Source organism: Kryptolebias marmoratus, linkage group LG17, assembly GCF_001649575.2.
Source record: "Kryptolebias marmoratus isolate JLee-2015 linkage group LG17, ASM164957v2, whole genome shotgun sequence".
Taxonomy (NCBI): domain Eukaryota; kingdom Metazoa; phylum Chordata; class Actinopteri; order Cyprinodontiformes; family Rivulidae; genus Kryptolebias; species Kryptolebias marmoratus.
Window position 1 is genome coordinate 22,774,476 of NC_051446.1, and position 17,493 is coordinate 22,791,968.

The 17,493-nt window shown below is 39.7% G+C and overlaps 1 long non-coding RNA gene across 3 annotated transcripts in view; it reads right to left on the reverse strand.

The window, feature by feature from the left end:
* The window catches only part of LOC112451426, a 160,062-nt gene extending 143,195 nt beyond the window's left edge, over nt 1-16,867 (reverse strand). For all 3 annotated transcript variants that reach the window (XR_003040243.2, XR_005234342.1, XR_003040245.2), the window contains exon 1: nt 16,568-16,867. This is a non-coding gene — a long non-coding RNA (uncharacterized LOC112451426). The remainder of the gene's footprint in view (nt 1-16,567) is intronic.
* Nucleotides 16,868-17,493: the final 626 nt, after the last annotated feature.

The window sequence follows — 17,493 nt, forward strand, 5'->3', positions numbered from 1 at the left end:
GTGGGGAGAGTGGGAGGAATGAAGTTAAATGTTAGAAAGAAAAATTTACAGTACAGGAACAGCAGATAACACCAAACTAGAAGCCAGACCCAGCACCTGTCTCCTCTCTGCTGGAGTCTCTCTGCCACCAAGGAAACAGCAGACGGTTCCTGAGAAGCATGGGGGTAAAGCCTGCCAAAGCCCAACAAAATCCCACCCCTGCTGTACCACACACACACACACACACACACACACTGAGTGGCAGCTCCGTCTGGGTCAACAGTGCTCTCCCTGACATTCCAACAGTGAGACAGATACGGCGGTGTCATCTCACCTGGTTCTGGATCGGTGCCACAGCAACGAACAGTGGGGAGCAGAGCGGCTGTACAAAATATTTGTTTAGCTGTTTCGTGGCATCAATGACGTCCTAATTTACCCAAATGTTTGCTGAACCTTGAAATCAGGCCATGGCCAACACTGAGACACTGCCATTAATATTACTGTTGAAAAGACATTTTTCTGAAAACAATGAATAAATAACACAAAATAAAAGGATGTAAAGATCAAGATTTGTTAAATTAACACATAGCAGTTTGGTTAATATAGATTATAAAAGCTCAGATCAATTTTCTGAAGCCAGAAGAGACTTAAAGTACAAACCAATTATAAGATAAATTATTTATGACTTGCATTAACAGTTCCTGTCAGCTTGCAGGTGGTCGGTAGTTCTAAGTATTACAAGTCCTGATCAGGTTGTTTATATTATTAAACCACCTCATAAAAATTATTAAATCATTAATATTGATTATCTTGTTCTAATCTCTTCTTTCCAGAAGTGTGATACAGTAAGGCATGGAGATAAGATGCAACACATAGATGTACATTTCTGTCAGAAGTGAGGCATCACTTTTAAATCACTTAATTTGAATCAGGACTGTTTCTAGTAAAATGCTTCAATTGTTGCCAAGTAGATATACAACTGCATCGTACAGATACAAGGAATTTGTTTTTGTGCAAACAGAAACTGAATGATACGAGCAAATGCAAATAGAAGAGAAACGACTATATACAAAAAAGAAGAAAAGACAAAGGTAAACAATTTACAATAAAATCTGCAGGTTGGCCCTCTTAAATGGGTTTTAATAGTGTATATGTTCGAGGGATGGGTAGTGGTTATTCAAATGAAGGTGAGCATCCCTCTTCAAATACATCCATTGGACCGGTGAAAGTTAAGGAATATAAAGATTCCCGGCTAGCAGCAGCTTCTGAAGCTTCCGTTTCATTAGAAGAGTTGTTACTTGGGACGAGCAAGCTTTAATCCATCCCAACCATGTGGACACGGTCATGTTTAAAGCAAAAACATCAAAACAGGCAATGGTCCTAAATCATAAAACAGCAGCTGAAATTAGGACTCGTTAAGACTGATTTATCTGCTTTTAAACAGTTTGTCATGCTACATTAATTAGCCCTGCGCAAGGACAAAATAAGCAGAAGCTCGATGGGGACGGAGTTCATTGAAAAATTAACAATAAAAATAGAAAACTTGTATCATTACGGATGATTTTAAAGAGTGATGAAACCATTAGGGATGAGCGTTTTAGGCAAACCAGACTGAAAAATGAAGGATTTTGTGAGCAGTGACAATTTGACCTGCCACGCTGAAAACGCTGTTGCAGTCCTGTAACCATTTGGTCGACCAGATTTATCTCCATATTTTTCTCTTAAAGTTTAAAGATAATTTTTTACATCCCTTTTACTAAATGAGACCTTTTGCAGTCTAACATCCAGGCTTTTAACTCCTTCACAACACTTTAAGCTTTAAAAAAACAATGTAAAACAGGTACCGAGCTGACTGGGTGGTTGTCATGGCAGCACAGGTTTCTGTATTAGACATGAATTTCTTTGTGAGTCTCAACCCCCAGTTTATGGACACAAGCACTCCCAAGTTCCTCATCTTGTCACACGGAGCTTTTCGGCTGAAAGCTGTGCAGACAAAGAGACACTGACGTCTAGAATCCAGAGCTCCTGGTTCCCGCTCAAAAAAGGTGGAATTCAGCTTTTAAATTCGCCCGATTTCATTTGCCTTTGCATGTATTGATCTGTTTATTTATTTACCTCTAACTCGTCCTCTCACACTCATCTTATCTGCTCCTGGTCCAAGCACCCAGGGATCTCGCTCCCGGTTTAAAAATTCATGAGCGCTCGGGCTGCTGCTGTAATCCTGACTGACACTAAAAGTCTGTCTAGATTTAGTGTCATAAAATTTTCATCTGTAAATGTGCAGTCGAGCCTCGTCTTTCGCCTCCTCCTCCTGCCTCCTGAGGGGCACTCTCTCCTCTCTCCTGCTTTTGCTGAGTTTCTTTCCTGGCATCTTTGCAGGACTGGTTTCACTCGTGCGCACATAAACACGTGCGGGCGTGCACGCGGCAACAAGCAACACACTCGCATACAGGTTTAACAGAGGCGTAAATGGAGGAGCAGACAGAAGGAGGGGAGAAAGAAAGCACGCACTAACTGCTCCTCTGCTCCATCTTGATGGGCTTATTTACCGGCTTACATTCGGACTCGTGTGTTCACCTCAGCAGCAGCGGACCCCCTCAAGTACAAAGTGACTCCAAACCTGAGTGGGTGTTTTCGTGTGGACGTTCCCTGTGGAAATCAGCCAAAACACAATACTATCATGGCTGACTCGTGAATGAGAGGCTGGCTTTTTGTGCCCCCACTACCCTGCATTTCTGTTTTTAACCATAAAAAAGTCAAACTTAAATGGACAAACTTAAAGATGTTAACATTTTTAAATTCAAACTTTTTAAGCAAAGGGGCAAGATATATTCAAAACCTGCTTGTTTTGGTGTTTAATATGCATTTATGCTTATACTGTTACTAGTAAAAGTGGGACATCTTGTACTGAGAAAAAAAAAATCATAGAGCTAAACTTGTTATTTGCATAGTTTGCAAAATGTCTCATGAAGAGATTTAAAAGAAACTCTGTAAGTAATGTTTGGAGTCAACCCGATTCAAAATGGCTGCCATAATCAACTGACCTTAGAAAACACAAAGAAGGCTCCAACTCGGGTAATTGTACAGATGAGCTAAAAATTTGGTCTGGACGTAGCTGAGCATTGTCCCAAACACATACTTTGAGGGCAACAAATTATGCAATACCTTTCCTAAAAATCTTGGCATCAAGTGTAGGAGTCAACCCTGTTTGTTAGCAAAATATCTCCTGAACCACTGGATAGATTCAAATGAAACAAAGTAATCATGGATGAAGATCCAAGTGATTAACTTTTGGAGTCAACACCCAACAGTCACGATAATCAAAACTAAAATATACAAAGCAGGATTTGCTTTAACTGATGCAACTGAGTGACACACTTCATAGAAGTCAACATTTCACCTGAGCAAATAGTTGGCTTTACATAACTGGGAAACCCTGACCTGTAAAAAAAATAAATAAACAGTTTAAAAAGCCGAGCATTTAGGGGCCATGACAGAAGCAAAGTGCTTTTACAGTAACTCAATTTGGAGCTTTGGCTTTAGAGATATGCACACATTTTTTCCAGACATTTAAAAGTCTTCAAAAGGAAAACTTGTTGAACATTCTTGTTCGTGGCTGCAGGGAAGGGAAAACCCCCGACAAAGTGCACAGTCACACACAAAGTGCCTCAAACCAGCCGTTTGATCAAGTGATGAGATTAAAAATCTACAATATGGTCGTTATAATTTATTGCGACTCGCCTTGGGCTGCTTTTCAATATTTCACATATTCCTTTCCAATAAAAACATACCTGATGGGATTAGATGCCTGGTGTTTAGCCCTTCATGCTATCAAATAATTATTTATTTTCAGTAAGGGGGAAAAAAAAAAAAAACTTCAGATGAGTTGATAAAGTTTGAATCCTCACTGACAGCCACTCATGCTGGTTAAGTGCCGACCGCTCTGCCACTGTATTAATAGCCCTCTTATCGGGGAAAGTTAAAAAGCTCTGTAATTGGCTGGCAGGGTAATTTTGCTTTGTAGAATTCGTCATATGAAAAGTCTGGACAGGCAGAAAAGTGGGATCAGATAACCCTACAATGACTGTGATGTTTCTAATTACCACCCACCTCAGCTTCTCTTACTTCCATCTTCCTCTTCACCATCCTCCTCCCCCCCAGTTGACTCTTGCATGCTTCAGGAGGGATAACTGCAGCGTGGAAAAGCTCCACTCACACTAATGGACAGAATATGGCAGCGTGGAGGAAAAAGGATTTGCAGCATCTCTCCTCAAGACACTCAACCCCATCTCCCATTCCTCTTTTTTCTTTTTTTTTTGTGTGCCTTACTCCAGAAGGAAATCAAGGCACCTATTTGTCTTCTCACCACTTACGCCCTTGTAAACTCCGTGCACTCTAGCGGCTGTAAAAAATGCATGTCAACAGCTCTCTGCTCATTGATGATGTTTCCCATTTATAATGCACATTTCATTTCTACTCTCCAACACCTATTAAAGCAGATTTTAAAAAGTTAACCTTCGGTTTCTATTTTTACACACCCTTCACCTTTTTGGCCTTCTTGTAGGACAAAAGCTGTTATAATCACCAGTGTGGCTGTTAGCTTTTATTGGCACTTATTAAAAAGGACACGGAGTTTAGTTGTATCGACATTCATATCTCAGTGCCCTTGCCAGTTTGGCTTTCATTTCCGTGACACATTTTAATTTAAATCAATGAGTAAACTATAATTAAACAATTTTATCGAGTGAAAAATGTATACTACTTCAACGATCTTTAAAAAGGAAAAAAACAACTAAATTTGCAACAAGTGACCTGCTTCCTATTTGGGAAAAGCATCCGACTTTTTGCTAGTTTGGTGGCAAAACATTTTCAGCACTTCAGCATTTTGATAAATAAAATTGCAACTGCTAATAATTTATGCTTCCCAGGCGTGTGCATCTACCTTATAAGCTTTAAGGCATGCAATGGTTCAACCTTCTCATAATACATGACAAAATGTTCCCGGCTGCTCTTGTTAATAGGAACTGAAGCCAGCAGGAACCAGTATATGGGAGCTACCATGATGTATTTTTGGAACCAGAGTCTGTGCACTAAGGAGGTGGGGCTTTAAGTCCCGCCTTCTCCCCCGCACACAATCATGGGGTTACATTACCTTTCTTTTACTAATTACAGATTAACATGTTAACATGAAATCTGAACAAACAGCAGCAAGGTAAGAACTCCACGAATCAACAAGAGTCAGCAATAAGAACGAGCAGTCACTGTCACCTGGAAGTTAGATGCCAACTTGTTTCCTAATGGTGTTTTTTGTCGTTGTTGTTGTTTTTTCAACTATTGCCCACCTGCTTCCAAAAAAAAGAAAGGAAAGGAGCTTGGACCTACCAAGGATGGGGATTTGTTTCGGTCATCATAGTTTATTTTGAAAGGATCATAAAGTGGAAACTATTGTCACAGGATGAGGTCAGCTTTACTGTCAGATTATGGGCATCTTCCTCTACGTTAATCCACTGAACCATTAAAAATTAGGAATAAAAAGATGTTGGATGAGAATGGATGGTGGGGTGCTGAATGTTTGAAGAAAAATCAAATAATACTGACAAATCTGAAGAATAGTTTTGATTAAAACTCAAATCTTCACACGGTATGCACGCTAAAAGTGATAAAATCTGCTTCCAGTAAAATGACTATAATGTTTCTTATTTGTTATGAAAGAAAAAAAACATTTAAATCAATAGAAGGATACACATTTGATGCCTAATGAGCATTTCTATTGCAGCGGGATGTACAGTAAAGAGCCAAAACACGCCGAGGTGTATCATAAACATAATCTGAGTCTCGCTGCATTTTATTAGGTTTCCGAGTAAAATGTTCAACAATAACTTGTTGCAAGCATTTTGCTCCTGGATTGTCTAAAAGTAAAAAGAAAATGAAGCGTATTGCAAGTTACATCCTGTAGTTGAGGGAGGTAAAAGGCTGCCAGCCTTCAGACGTTCTCAAAACCCTTCAAAACAACCCGTCAGTTGGATTTCTTACCAGCTGACATTTCTGAACGCTGCACTTCTGTAAAGTAGATTTCCTCTTCCCAGAGAAACTGCAGAGTTTCCACTGTCTGCTCCTTCTCGGCATCTTCAGCTGTCATACTGTGCACATGATTTTATTCTCTGTGAAGCAGCTAATATCAAATGCACAACCTCCATTTGATTTTCTGTCTTTGAACAAGTGTGAGGAAGCCACTGCCCCGAAGAGAGGAAAAAAAAAGATGAATGTTTCACATATTCTTCAAAACCGGAGTGGGTAACTTCAGTCAGATGAACTATAGATGACTCCTACCATTTGATCTAAATAGTAGCTCACAATAAAAAGGGAAAGGAGTGTTTTGTTTTAATCTTCTCAATTCACATATAGACTGAACGCATCTTCTTAGACAAAAGAGAACAGGAAAAACTGGAAAAAAAACAGAGCAAAATATTCTGTGGAATATTTAGCATGTGAAAAATCTCCAGTAAGACACTACAGGTATAACTCAGTGACTCGACTTGTTTTATTCTAGTGTTCATGGTGCATTGATGCCATGCAGCCAAATATTACATCCTGTGCATGATTTTGACTCTGCAAACACCACACACACACACTCAGAGGGTCTCTGGCCCCCATCTGTGAGAAGTGACGCTCAGTGGGCAATCTCCGCAGACAGATGTCAGCACCTTATTAAAGATGATGCCCACCAGCCCCTGAGGCTGGGAGACAGCTATGAATAAATTTATTACATTAATGAACTGACCCTAAAACTGTAAGAGATGTCGAAATGCTGCAGCCATGCAGGCGATTGTTGTAATAGTCAACAAGGTAAGGGGGGAAATTATGCAGAAAAAATTGCCTGAACCTGTGATCTTTCTTCTCTCGCTGACCATTTTGCGTCCAAAGAGGAAAAAATAAAAACCTCAACCACATCCCATTTCCCTTGCAGATCTGAGATAGCATGACTTTTTTACCACCTTTATCACCAGCAAACCACCTCAAGCAGTTAATCCAGCATGTAACAGGGTTGTGAGTGGAAGTTGCAGGCTGATGCAGCTAATGAGTGTGCAGCACCGAGGTCTGAATGCGACATCAACTAAACAAAAACAAATTATTTTTTTCCTCCCTCTCTGAGATGAAAGTTTCAGTGATGCCAGCACAGTCCTGTGCACACATGCATGTGCCAACTCATGCCCACGTTTTATACTTTTCCGTTTTCTTTGATGCACTCAAGATGCAACCACAGCCAGCTCTGGGGGAAAAAAAACGAATATCTTTAAATAAATCAGCCCAAATACCCAAACATTCACGTGTCTGGCCTTTATAAAACCTCAGTGTGAATGCTGACTCAGCATTTTGCTATTGTTTTCTTGTTTTTTTTATTTTTCCATACGTTCCATAACTACTTCTGCAGACTTTTGTGCTTTTTTTAGCCATTCATTTATCAAAACATTCAGCTCATTCAGAAGATGGTTGCTATGACTTTTGGTTTTGTAACTTTCATACTTTTGTTGTCCTTCTGGTGCCAGGATTAAAGGTGAAGGTTGAATCAGGAAGGACATCGGGCGTAAAACTTGTGCCAGAAGAAAACTACAGGTCTAAGACTGCCTTACAGGATCGGTCTGGTCCTGGGTCAACAATGACCACCTCTGTGAAGGCAAGGATCCTTGGTGGAAATCCCTGATAAAGGAGCAACCAAAATACAAGGAATACTTTCAAAAAGTTATTATTTTCAAAGGTTTTCCCCTAAAACCCATAATTTTCTTTAAAATCTGCTTCAGCAAACTTTCTCTTTCTTTGTTTTCTCATGCAAAATTTAGTTTTTAGCCATCTTTCTACTACTTTAAGCTTTTAGCTACCATTATGCTAGTTTTAGATATTAGCTACCAGTCTGCTACTTTTAGCTTTTAACTAGGATTTTGCTGTTTTTCAACTTATACCTAGCCTTTTGCTACTTTTAGCTTCTAGCTTGTAACTTCCCTTTTGCTTCTTTTATCTTTTAGCTAGTGTTTAGCCAAGTCGTTCAGCACTCAACATTCACTCTGCATTTAACAGAAAATTTCATTTCTTTAATGATTAGGAGTCTGGCATGATGACAGAACTACAGCTAATAGGAATAATGTGCTGAAATGCAGACTCTTTGGATTCTTCTTTTTCTGAAGACGACCACAAACAGCAGATTTCCCCTCTCTCTGCCCCTTCGCCATCCTTCCCTTCAACACATTATGATGCCAACAGCTGGCCAAGGACCCCCGCTGACAGACCATGAGGGATCACCTCATTTATTAACCGTTACACAGACTCATTTTCCACTAAATGGTCATAATCAAGTATTAAATCGAATTCTCAGACTGCTCAGATTTCTTTATTTTATTTTATTTTTTTACTTTCCTCATCAGATTGTAAATTGAAGCCATCAATCTGAGAGGATGGAAGCTTCCAGCAGGGACAGGATGGTGCTCCTTGTTAACGCCGGTTGCTGGTTCTGGATCCTCCGGTCATGTGCATTATTGATGGCCATCAGTCGGTGTGTGTCTGACCATATTTAAGTGTCCCGGCAGGGGGGGGAAGGGCTAGTAATGCACACACAGCTTTGTCTACGGCTCGATCACATCCTCTTCCATCATCACACTGAAAGTGGCACTCACAAGTGATGTTTTCATGCAAACAAACATCCACAAGGGATGTGCAGCTGACATGTTTACACCGCTGACGGCAAAACAGATCAGTTACATGACTTAAACCTGGTTCTTTTAGTCATTCCTAGTTAGGTTATGATAAATGTTCTGTACAAATTTTAAGAAAAAAAAAAGTTCCTAATCAGCACGGTGCCATCAGATCCCTTCATGTGAAAATATGCCAGTAATTGCAACAAATTTTTAAAATTAATACGTTGTGACATTTCATTTCTGCTTCCCTCCGAAGCCAGAATCTGTTGCATTTTCCCATTAATAAATTTGTCTCGTCTAATTCAAACAGCAGCTTTGGTAATAAAGAGGTGATCTGAGGTGACATGAAGGCAGAAAATATCTTAACCAGATTATAACTGGAGAGTGACACGTTGCCAGCTGTTAGTGAACAAATTATTTCCGAAGGTGACAGCTTCTCCAACTTACCAAAGCCGACATCTAAAACCTTTAAATATATTTATCTTCTCAATCCCTCAACCTCAATTTGCTTGAGCCCAGCGAGACCAACAAGAGTCCCAAGAGCCAGTTTGTTTAGCGACAAAATGAAACAAAGAACAACAAAATGAGAACACAGAACCAGAGGAAGGTTCAGATGTTTGGAGGACTAAAGTGTTGACATTGTTGCTCATTTATGCTTAATAAACAGACTTTTTTTAGTTAATCAGAGCATTTTAACACTACTTTAATGGAAGGCTTTTATCTGAAGCAACATTAAGGACTTACATAAGAACTATTAAATATGTAAAACTGGAAAAGCTACAATTCTACCTTTTAAAATCCTGCAAACAACTCAGGGACTTTTTATTCTGCCTTTCTTCTTTCTGCAGGTCAAACAGACCAAGCTTTCATTTAGTGAATTACAGCCACGTGCTCATTAATATTATAGATAAAAAGCAAAATAAATGGTCAGAAAAATAGGTGGAACTAAGAATGGTTAGACTAAACCATCAATGGTCTTGTAAAGTAAAACTTTTTCTTATCCATTGTGCAAAAAACTTTAAAATAAATAAATAAATAAAAAAACTGGACAAATTTCAATTTCTGCTGACCTGTAGTGTGAACGCTGAATGATAATTTGTTAAATCAACAGTTCAGATTAAAACAAGCAGAATAGAAACTATTTTTTAATGGCTAAAAGCTAAACTGAGTAGTTTAAAAAGTTCAATTTAGTAAAACCATAGCTAAAAGCTACAGTTAATACAACTGCAGCTAAAAGCTAAAAGCAGCATAAGAAGACAAAAATAGAGAGTGCGCTGAAGTAGATTTCACAGACCAATATTTCTGAAAGAATTTAAAAGATCTCTTGGTAAATCAAGTCAAATAATTCAAAAAGGTCAAAAGTTCCAGTTACTAAAAGTCATAAGACACTATTCCTGATGAAGCCGAACATTTTGATATGAAAATGGTTAAAAAAAAAACAAAGTATTCAGGAGTTTGAGTCTGAAAATCTCTAACTTCTGACTCCGAATTCACACAATAACAGTCGAGTTGCTGTCGTAACAACTTGGCACAAAAGAACAAAACCCCCAAAAAGACAGATGCACAATCTGCTGCATAGACAGAACACATGTTTAAATTTACAACGTATTGTAAAAACAGCATTACTCATGGTCTTAAGCTTCACACTGGAGTTTGCACAAACAAGATAGCAGCTATAAAACAGCTTTAGAAGGCAAATAAACCAATAAAAAACTGAGCTTTCTTCATGATTTGTAGACAGAATGTGCATCAAAAGACTGAAGTCAAACACAAATAGGAATCTCAGGCACAAAAAAAACTAAGTGATGCTGAAGCAGCACCCTGAGGATCATCAACACCAGTCAAAACACCTGTCTCACACAATTATTTTATTAATTTTCTTTAATCAGCAGAGCCCACCTGCTTTCAGCTCCATCTTCACACTTCCATAATATCAAAAAACAAAAAGATTCAGCCTCATCCCCCGTCCTCAGACAGCTTGCTGAGACATCTGAGAGCTAGAAGGAGCTCGGTGTGATCAGAAGGGAGGTTTTACATGTGTAGAGCTTACGCTGTTTCTGTCACGAGTCCTGTCATGAAACGACACAGACATCAAAGATGACACTGCGTTTGTGAAAGGCAGGAAATGGGTGGGGGAAGGAGGATCATGTAACATGTAAATAGGTTGTCAGTCTGTTCCTCCGTGCTTCCAAATCCATAATCTTCAATCGCAGCAATTAAAATTAATGAGAACCTTTATGTGTTGCGCGGTTGTGGAGTTTCCTGCGTGCGTGTAACCCGATTTCACTCAACCTGCACGACAAAGAGATGCACAAAGGAGGACAAGTCAAAACCTGATCTTAGTTTTGACAGAGGCAGCAGAGGTGAGGTGATCAGCTGCACAGTACCCTGCTGCTGCACAGTACCCTGCTGCTGCAGGGCGTCTTGGTTAAATTGGTCATATTAACCCCCATGTAAAGCAGCACGGGCCTCTGATCATGTGAAGAGGTGAATCTCCTTTAATACCTGCCGAGATAAGACTGAGCCCCTCCTGATCCCTGCGTTTCCTCTCTCCGTAACATCCCTCGGGGCTCAGCCTGTTGCAGCACGTCTGACATCTGCAGGAAGCAGCGGATGTGCAGGAGGTGGTCTGGGTGAGGGGGTCTCACGAGTCCACAGATGTCAGGGTCTAAGTCTGCAGTGTTACTACATCATCTGAAAATGTAGTCCTGCAGTAAGGCAAACCAAAATCTGACTCTACGTTCAGGGCAACATAAGAACACCTGTGACAGCAGACCTAAATGTATCTGCAGAGGAACAGCAGATCATTTAGATTTAAGCTGTGGGTTTTTTACTGAGGGGAATTCCACCGAGATGTCTTCTCAGAAGTGTAAAGTCTCTTTTTATGTTTTCCTTCCTCCCTAATTCTACACACAACTGGAAAATTGCACTTTTTAAATGTTTTTGTACCTGTGCAAAGTTAATTTATGGTTTATTTAAAAGTAAAGTTTATTTTTTCTTTAGTCCCTGGAGTGTTAGCCAGTCACGACCACAGAACAGGAAGTTAAAACAATACTGTTTCTAATAGAAAATAAAATGCAACATGTTGCAAAACAGTTTCACTCAAAGTAAACTAAAACTAAACATTATGATGCGCATTCATGAGATTTCTGTTTTCCAGACACAGTAATAAAAAAGAAAGGAGTTTCCTTTTTCCCATAAAATAAAATATATTTAAGGTATTTTAACAGGTGCATGTTTTCCCAGATCCTGTTGGCAGTTTTTAAAAAGAGACAAACTATAAATATACACACTTATCAGAAGATATATTGATTATAGCTAATTAGATTGAACTGTAATCGGGGCTGAGGTAGCTGTTGACGCTGTTGGAGTCATCTCTGTCTGTCAGCAAAATATCTGAAACCATCTGGAGTCACCTCAGTTCAATTTGGACACCACAGCTAATCCACCTTAAACACAAAAATGGCAATGCCTCAGGTAATTTTACAGACATTGGGCTAAAATCTGGTGTGGTAGTAGCTGACAGTCATTTATAACACATACTCTAAACACTAAACGATAATCCCTCATCACCCAATAAATAACGTTTTAAAAGTTTGACCAAAATGGCTGCAACTTTGTCATTTCTCATCATAAGATTATCTTCTGGCATGAAAAGTGGCGGGCGATATGCATTCCTTCAAGGAATACTAGGCCTTTATTGTATCTTTTTGATGCTCCAAAGGGCTAAACAGTATTTAAACATTAGTTTTGCTATAATATGTGGCGTTCTACTGAATGAGTGACTTGGTTTAAGGGTTCAGTTTGCTCAAGCTCTACATCTCAGCGTGGGGTAATGCAGGATTTTGTGAAACGCCAGGCACCATGTTAGCATTCCCTTTATAAAGATCTGATCCGTGTTGAAATCTTAAATCTTTAATGGCCCCCCCTCCCCTCTCCAATCATGTTTCCAGTCAATGTGACAAGGCTGTTTGGATATTGTGCAACTGCTCTGCAGCAGCTTGAAGCTAATGTGATCAAACACACCACACAGCAACCTGCTCGGGAGGTGCAGTGCCAAGGGATGGAAGGGTGTGAGGGTTGATCCGGGGAGGGAGGGAGCAGTCAGGAGGAGGTTTGCGTGTCTGATGCTGCCAGGTGTCTGTTTCCATCCCAAACCCAAACGCAGCAGCTGCCTGTACCCACAACAGGCCGGGAGGCACCCTGGATGACAATAAGACATCATCTGAAAACGCTACAATTACTCCCCTGTCATCCCGCTGAGCCTCTCGGTTAATTACGCAAACCATTTCATTCAAGATGGCGTGCTTGGCTGCGAGCCCAGAAACCATTCCTGTATCTGCATCTGTCGGCTCCGTGAACAGGTTAATCAGGGTTAGTTAAGAGTTAATCCAGGTGGTTTAGATTAGGGGAACATGTTGGATCCACGCCAGCGGAACATGCTTCTCTCCAACATGCCCGGGTGGGGCTTTTTCACTCCCACCACATCCTGTTTGTCTTCCTCCCCTGCATGTCTTTCAGTACTCCAGCTGAGCAATTATCCCGCTCCAGTCCTGTAAATGTAAAGCTTCTGATGAGAGGCACGTCAGAACCTGCCTCTGGACCGCTTTAAAAGCCACGTGTTGCTTTTCCTCCTCTTCGGCGGTCACTCATCTCTCCGTTTACGCCGTCACAAGCTGTTCTGCAACACATGCGTTAGGTCGAGCGGTTCATTAGAGAAGCAGCAAACACCACATCCACACGGAAATTAGCTGATATGTCCAGCTACTGATCTGTCTTTGTCATCGTGAATTTTGGTTTTTGCAACCTTTATACTTTTCAAATTTTTTAACTTTATTTACAAATATTTTACTCAAAGAATTACACTGACATCTCCTCAGAAACATTGTTCACTTTCTTTAATCTCCTTATAGGTTTTAGCTACCGTTCTGCTACTCTTAGCTTTTAGCTAGCCTTTTGCTACATTTACCTAGCATTTGGCTTCTTTTAGCTTTAACAACTCAGGTCCAGCTTCTTCAGCAGATTTCTAGTCATTCAAGGTTCACAGAAAACTGAATTTCTCAAGTTACGTTTTACTGAAACGCAGGTAATTTAAAGAGTTTTATCTTTGCCAGTGTAAGATTTTTTATTTGTTGTTCAAACTGCATCAATTAAACTTTAAGAAATTAGTTGAGATTTTGAAAACGTTTGGTTTTCATGCAAACACGACACCATGAAGTCACCCTGTTACACTTTCCACTCGAATGCTTTCATTCCCGTAGGATGAAGCCTGTGACTGACAGTAAAGTTATAATTTACCCAGCTTTTTATTTACCACAAACAACATGAATGATGGGGGGGGGGGGTTTCTGCAATGTTCCACTCGTTCCTTAGGGCTTGAAAAGCAGGAACATCCCAAATCTGTGCCTTCAGCAAACTGGGCCATCAGACTCTGCTCCGGTAAATTCAAACTTCAGCTGGAAAGTTGTATTTTGGTCCCCGTGTTTGACACAGTTCAACTGTTTAACTCTTCCTTATTAGAATAAATCGTACTTTCAGCCATCTGCAGCAGCAGGAGTCCTTTGTTGGCTTTGTTTAGGCGGAAGCGCAGGAACAGACAAACAACCTGCATGATGTGTCAGTCAGATATGGAGCATCTTTACCCCAGAGACGGAAAAAGGGAAAACAATGATTCACAGCTACATTTAAGAATCTAGATCACACCCACCCACCAAAAATAAATGCTCCTCCTTTGACTGACAGTAGAAATACTGTAAAATATTTCAATTTATTTCATATGAATTTAACTTGCATTTGCTGGCAGACTTTATTTGCCATATTCGATTGTTTTTAATGACAAAAGCCTTCTTAATTTGGGGGGTAAAACATAGTTTAGCTGCAGATTAAAACATTTTTGACCATTTTTTGCAACAAAAATCAAACTGCAGCATTTTGAAAAAACAAAATATCAAAAAACTGTACATCAAATCCAAAAGCTACAGTTTCTAAATTAGCATAAATAAATGATGGAATGTAAAACTGTGTTTGTGCATCATCATAGCCTGATCTGTAACTTGTATATTTTAAATGAAATATGCAGAAGTCTGTGAATTTGTTTCCCTCACATTTAAGGACTAGGAGAACTTTGCACAAGTTTGATGTCAGCTTCCGTGTTTGTGGACAGGTTCGTGAATGCGTCACCTGTGAAGCTGCTGAATGAGCGTCCTGTTAATCCGCTGAGGTGTTTCAGAGCCTCGTAAACAAACAGCCCAGGAGGTGGATCTCATTATGAGCCATAAAGAAACACTGGCTGCTTTTACAGGGAGCCGGAGTGTGGGCGACCGGAGAGGGGGCATTTCCGACACCACCGCCACCAACCTCCCACACAGCTCCGGGTCACGCAGACCCCCCACTTTCAAAACCGCAGAGCCACGCTGAACAGTAAACAGAAAAACAAAGAAATTTGCCAGGACATTTTTGAAACCACTCCAGAGAGAGAGGCAGCCCACGAAATTCACTCAGTCACACCGATTCATTCAGATCAGCGAAGTTTCCCCCCCCAGGAAGAGGAAACACTGAAAGGTGAAACTGCTCCGAAAGTTTTCAATCAGGAGGCAGAAAAACATTTAAGTTATTGCAGTGTGAAGTTAATTATTGGAGACACTTAAGTTACTCCAAAAGCTCTGAACCAGGAATATGTTCCCACGAATTGTTTTATTTTAACCATTTTTAAGTTTCTAAATAACAGTGGGTTTATGGGATTTGTAAAACGCCAAGTGGGCAGTCTTAAAATGATGTCCAGACTTCAAATTAAATAAAAAACATGAATGCTGATTGCATACTTTTGCCATTATTATTATTACAAGGGATACAATATGGCTGTGTCCATAAAACAGCAGCCAAAAGTGGATAAAATAAAGTTAAGTTATTGTAAAGATGGTTTATTTTATCATAATCGTCATTAATTTGTTTAACAGCTGATTTGTTGTAGTTCAGCACAACTATCTGCAGCTTTTATTTATGGGTCAGGAAGTGAAATCTTGTGAACCGATGCAGTAAACCAACTCGAAAACAAACAAAATGACTAATGTGACTATTAACAAAAATCCTGTTTAATCTCTGATTAATGAAACCCTAAAGATGGACAACCAGCTCAAAAACACAGCGATAAATTAGCAAACAATGTCAAAGAGAAGGTGCTCAACTTGATTGTTTTCCAAGAATAAAAAACAAATAAATTAAAAACATTAACTTAAATAAACCAACAGCAGCTAGTGAAGTTCCAGTAGGATGAATAAATCAAACTAAAACCCCAGCTAAGCCTAAAACTAGTCCAATTTAACTATTTGAACCAGATTATCCCAAATATCTTTGTGTGGTTCAACAACATCCATTACTGAGCAAGTACACACCAAGATCCCCCTGCCAGAAAATGTGTGATTATTCAAAAAGAAAAATAACTTAATAGCAGCAATAAAAGACACCTTGCAACCCCAAACAGGATGGATCCCACAGAGGCAAAATAAACCCCAAAGTACTGCAACTAGTTGTGTCACTTAAAGGCTCTCTGTGCAGCAAAGTTTTAAAACAAAAGGTCTGTAGTGCAGAAACAGTAGAAGAACAGAAGCAGCTCATTTGCATCTTGTGGAAACACTGTGTGTGATATTTAAATGGAAATGTCAATATCACCCTGCTGACTTTCACAAACTAATAAGTATATTTACTGAGGCGTTATCACACAGATTAACTGCATGTTTTACACTTTAAAGAGTGTTTATCGCAACAAGTCCGCCAACAAACACAGGTAAACACAGGTGTTGTCAATCACGTTAATTAAGGCTCTGAAGCTTCAATCGTCGTAAAATGTGTGGAAAATGGTTGAAAACCAGCAAACATTCATGCTAACACGATCAGCAGCTTACCTGCACGGTGTGGAGAGGTGGTTCCCAGCTTCCCACGGATTAAGTTGTCAACAAATAAATGAATAAATCCATAAAATAACTTGAAGAGCACCTGTGTGGCTCTCATGTGACGTCACGATGATGAAAGCACCAACTGCTCGTCGAAATATCACCAAACTCATCTACGACTTTCATAACTGCACCTGCAAAGGGGCTAGCTTTAAAATTAATTAAAAAAAAAAAATTATCAGCTTCCTCATTTTACCGTGGATTTCTAACGGTCAGGTGTGGCGCATGCGCAGCAGCAGCCAATATATCTTCACCGCGTTCCCTTAAAGGAGTATTTCAGACGTTTTGACACGGGGTTCCAGTGGAAACATTGGGAACATCCACCAGATAGCCTCGGTTTTCAGAAACTGAGCACTAAAGAGCCAACAGATTGTCCAGAAGCAGCTAAGACTTAAAACAGGTTAAAAGTTAAGGGTTAACCTAAAAAAAAAAACCTAAAAGTTAAAGGTTTATAAAATCAGAATTATGTTTTCCTACAGGAAATGACACCATGCTGCACCGGAAGTGCTACAGCTTCCTTTTTTTTTTTGCACTTGTAAATAATAAAATCCATCTAAATAAGAATGTGACACAAAATTGATGTCAGCTTAAAAGGCTTATAAAATAGTGAACCACTATGAAACTTTGGAGCTTGGAGCTGTTTCAACACTGCACTTTAGCTGAGTTTCAATTAGCCGTTAGCTTGTCAGACCTGTCCAAACTGAGGCCTTTTCCACAAAACACCACCTGTATGTTTTCTTTAAATGTGGTGGATTTTTTGTTGTTGTTAATCCTTTCATAGCGCCAGCACTGAAGGAACTAAAAACAAAAGTGGTTTTAGGTTTTATCTTTAACTTTGCATGAAATTCAAAAAGATCTGGAGCTATGAATAGGTTTGA